The 5,000-nt window shown below is 47.6% G+C and overlaps 1 protein-coding gene across 6 annotated transcripts in view; it reads left to right on the forward strand.

Moving 5' to 3' along the window:
* Positions 1 to 5,000, forward strand: part of LOC121880190 (ecdysone-induced protein 74EF-like) — a 207,993-nt gene that overhangs the window by 159,361 nt on the left and 43,632 nt on the right. The gene's annotated exons all lie outside the window — the stretch shown is intronic.

Raw genomic sequence — 5,000 nt, forward strand, 5'->3', positions numbered from 1 at the left:
CCCCCACCCACTCTGGCCTCCCTAGCTTGACCCGATGTGACTCGACTGAAGGCGTGACGCACAGTTGACGTCAGAGGAGAGAGCAGGAAAGAGACGAGAAACAGAGAGAGAGAGAGAGAGGAGGTGGAGGAAGGAAGATGCCAGCATATTAAACTGTATTTCCGGTTAGGTTAGGTTAGGTTTACGTCAGATTAGGTAAGATTAACTTTGTCAGGTCAGGTTAGTGTTGTGTTAAGAGTTAGCTTAGGTGAATTTTAGGTTAGGTTAAGGGGTGTGATAAAGTTATATTTTGCTAGGTAAAAGTTAGAGCAGCAAAGTTCAGGTCAGGTCAGGTCAGATTAGTGTGGTGCTTCGAAACCATGCCTCTACGTGTGTGTGTGTGTGTGTATAGTGAAGATATTTGACAGTATAGTGACAAGTCTAAATGTCTAAGTCGTATGTAACACACTATGTATATATGCATGTATGTATGTATGTATACCTTACACCTTACACAGCTTTCGGGGTTTTCCTTCGACACTGATGTAGGTCAGGGTCGACTCTAGGTCAGGAGGGTGTGGCCAACGGGGTAACACGCTGACCCACCCCCTCTCCTACCTCTCAACCCTACCCCCAACTCCTCTCTCTTGTATTTGGTATTGGTATTGAGGCGGGGGGGCGGTGCGTGTATGTTATGTTGAATATTTATTTTTTCAAATTTTTCTTTCGTCTTTTTCTTACTTCTTCCTATCTTCTTCATCTCTTCTTCTCTTCTCCTCCTTCTTTCCTATCACCACCCCTATCACCACCCCCACCACCCCATCACCACCCCCCACCACCCCTATCACCACCCCCTCAACTACCCTATCACCACCAAATATAACCCTTATCCACATACTTGTTCTCTGATCTAACTCCTCATCTGTACACTAACTATCACCTAACACTGATTACTGACTGTCCTAATCCTCGTCTCATTGTCTGTCTGTCTGTCTCACCTAGTTCACACCTTAGTCATTAGGGAGGAGGGAGGGGGGCACAGGTGGTTGTGTTCTTGTGGGGCCTGTTTGTTTTGTTTTGATTTGATTTGTGTATTTGTTTCATTTGTGTTTTTGTCGTATTCTTGTTTTTATGTTTCTTATTTGTTCTTGTTCTTCTTCCTTATTTTTTATTTTGTTATTGATGCTGTTGTTGTTGTTGTTGTTCATCGTCTCCTTCGTTTTCTTATTATTCTTTCTATTTTCCATCTTTATCTTATTTCTCTCTTCTTCCATTATGTCCAATTACGTTTTGGTTCTCTTGTTTGTTTTTTGAAATGTGTTTACAGGATGAGTGAGTGAGTGAGTGGGAGGGGAGTAAGGAGGAGTGAGTGAGTGAGTGAGTGAGTGAGTGGGAGAGAAGATGGGAATGTGAGTGAGGAGGGAGAGGAGGGAAAGGTGATGAGAGGAGATAGGAGGTTGGAGAGGAGAGAGAGAGAGAGAGAGAGAGAGAGAGAGGAGTTAAAGCAAGAAGGGAGAGAGTGAGACAGAGAGAGAGAAGGTGAAAGTGAGAGAGAGAGAGACAGAGGGAGTGAGAGTGGGGGTGAAAGTGAGAGGGAGAGAGGAGGAAGGATTCTGGGAAGGACATTGTTGGCCTGCGGCGGCACTCCTTCGTCTGCCGTCTATAAAGGGCGTCTCGCTCTCTGCCTCGTTGAACATATCACACTTCCTCGTTGAACACATCACACCTCCTCGTTGAACACACTGCCTCGTTGAACACATCACTGCCTCGTTGAACACATCATTTCCTCGTTGAACACATCAGTACCTCGTTGAACACATCACTGCCTCGTTGAACACATCAGTACCTCGTTGAACACATCACTGCCTCGTTGAACACATCACTGCCTCGTTGAACACATCACTGCCCTGTTGAACACATCACTGCCTCGTTGAACACATCATTTCCTCGTTGAACACATCACTGCCTCGTTGAACACATCACTCTACTTCATTGATTGCATAACTTTGCCCTGTTGAACATAACTTTGCCCCGTTGAACATAACTTTGCCCCGTTGAACATAACCTTGCCTCGTTGAACGTATCTTTTGGCTTGGTTGAACACATATGGTCCACTTCCACTGCTGTTGTGTGTGTGTGTGTGTGTGTGTGTGTGTGTGTGTGTGTGTGTGTGTGTGTGTAGATTAGTTTTATATACGTGTGTTTATACAGAATATGTATTTATATATGTATGCATGTGTGTATGTATGTATGTATGTATGCAATCGTGTATGCATGTATGTATGAATAATTCCGTGTATTAAAAGCAAGACACACACACACACACACAGAGAGAGAGAGAGAGAGGAGAGAGAGAGAGAGAGAGAGATCACAGGGGGGTAAAGGACCAACCACTGCACGCCAGGACCCCAAACGTGTGTATTCTGCCAGCTAGCGGCGTCAGGACCCACCGCCTCCTTAGTCTAGCAGAGTCGAGCGGCTTCATTCAACTCTGACCTTTGGCTCCTGTGTGTGGGCGGACGGGGGCGGCATGTTGGGAAAGCACAGGGTGGGAGGGGTGGGAGGGGAGAGAGGTGGGTTTGGGAGAGAACGGGGAGAGAAAGAGGACGCAGAGATGCTGAAGGGAGAGAGTAGAGAGAGCGAGAGAGAGAGAGAGAGAGAGAGAGAGAGAGAGAGAGAGAGAGAGAGAGAGAGAGAGAGAGAGAGAAGATTATAGGGAAACCAGAATAACAAAGAGAGAGAGAGAGAGGAGATAGAGAGAGAGTAGGATAAAGAATGAGAGGGGAAGGACGGGAAGAGGGGAGATAAGAAAAGAAACACACACACACACACACACACACACACACACACACACACTTACATTGGCCTCAAACACAACACCTGGCGGTGGGGGAGGGGGGGAAGCGAAGGAGGGAAGAATTTGGGGAAGTTAACTGTGGATTACCTCATCTTGTTAGTTCCTATTCTTTCTCTCTAAAAACTGTGTGTGTGTGTGTGTGTGTGTGTGTTGGTAGGTGGCTAGTACCTAGAAACATATGTTGTATTAATGTCAGGTAGAGGTGGTGGTGACCGAGGTGGTGTGGTGATGGACGGTGGTGGTGGTGGTGGTGACGGTGGTGGTGGGTAGTGACGTGAGAAGTTGACTACGTACGAGATCCACCCAAAAGTTCGCGCGCAACAGTTTTTTTATTATTTTTCTGCGCTTTTTATAATTGTCTCTAGCCAATCAGATCACTCGAGCGCCTTGACGTCATCGGTCATACACACACCCCTGGGAAAAAAAATTATTGAGTAAAAAATCGTCATACGGGATCGCAATGCCTGACTTCATCGCGTGACACATGACTGGTCTATCACATGCCCTCTGCCTGCCTGCCTGCCTGCCCTGCCACGAGATATATTACATCACTGAATCCCTCGCCACCCCACCTCTATAAGCGGTCCTCACAATGCTAGGACGTAGCCAGATTAATTGTGACGTCAGGTTTGTTTTTTGTACGAGAGGATATTTCAGAGGCGGTGAGGCTTGCAGGTAAGAACGGGTAATGAATATCAGGTGTGGGTACGTGGGGAGGGGTATATTTATAACGGGATGAGAGGGAAGAAAGAGAGAATATAAGAGTGGGGAGGAAGGGAGGAAGGAAAGGTGGGGATAGAAGAAGAGGGGAGGAGGGACAGGTGTTAGATGGAACGGAAGATGATGATAATGAGGGAACAGGTGTTATTTGGGCCAGGTACCGAAATAACCTATAGCGAGCACACCTGTGGGAGGAGGGGGTAAGAGGGACGGTGAGGGGGGGTAGGGGAGGGGAGAGGAGGGAGGGTAGGGGGCATCTTAGCTATTCTGGGAAGGAAGGGAGGAGGAGGAGGGGATCAAAGACTTGCTATTTCCGTCTTTGTGGCACTAAGGTGTAAGGTCCAATGTCACTTGTTATAGGTATATGATATTATTACCTCTTAACCAACCCCCTTCCTTCCACCTCCTTTCCTTCCATCCCCTTCCCTCTTCCACTTTTCTCCCCCTCCTCCCCCTTTCCACACACACTTGTCCTGATGGTGGGAGAGATGGTTTTTGTAACTGTGGTGGTTGTAGTTGTGGTAGTGATAGTTATTTTGTGGGATGTAATGGAGTTGTTGGTGGTGGTTTATAGAAATGTTGTGGTTATAAAATTGTGGTAATGGTGGTAGTTGTGGTTTTGGTGAGATAGTTATTGGGTGAGTTAGTTGGATTGTGGTTGTTCACACACACACACACACACACACACACACACACACACACACACACACACCCCACACCCACACACACACACACACACACACACACACACACACACACACACACACACACACACACACACACACACACACACACACACCCACACCCACACACCCACACACACACCCACACCCACACACACACACACACACACACACACACACACACACACACACACACACACACACACCCACACCCACACCCACACCCACACACACACACACACCCACACACACACACACACACACTACGGTAAACAGACAATACCTGTCTCTCAGTTCACTCATCTGTATGGCTGTTTTAATATTGGTGGTGGGGGGAGGGGTGACTCACAGGTGGGGGGGGAGGGGAGGGGTGGAGGGGAGGATAAGGGAGGGAGAAAATCGAGAGACGACAGATAGGGAAACAGAGGGGAGGACAAATAAGAGGGAGAGAACGAGGGAAGACAAGAAAGAGGCGTAGGAGAAGGGGAGGAAGAGAGGGGAGGGAAGGGGAATGCAAAATGAGGAGGGTGGTGAGGGTCGTCGTAGCAATATGGTGAGGGGTGGAGGGGAGGAGAGGGAAAATAAATTGGAGAAAGGGTGAAGGAGGGAGAGATGAAAGGAGAGGGCCAGGGGAGGATGATGAGGGGAAGGAAGGAGAGAGGAGGAAGGAGTCGTGAAGTTGTAAAAGACTGAAGGGTGAAGAAAGAGGAGAGAGGGGGGGGAGAGAGAATTTTAATTGAAAGGTAAACAAAAATAGGTTA

This window comes from Homarus americanus, unplaced genomic scaffold (genome assembly GCF_018991925.1).
Source record: "Homarus americanus isolate GMGI-L3 unplaced genomic scaffold, GMGI_Hamer_2.0 scaffold30108, whole genome shotgun sequence".
NCBI classification, from domain to species: domain Eukaryota; kingdom Metazoa; phylum Arthropoda; class Malacostraca; order Decapoda; family Nephropidae; genus Homarus; species Homarus americanus.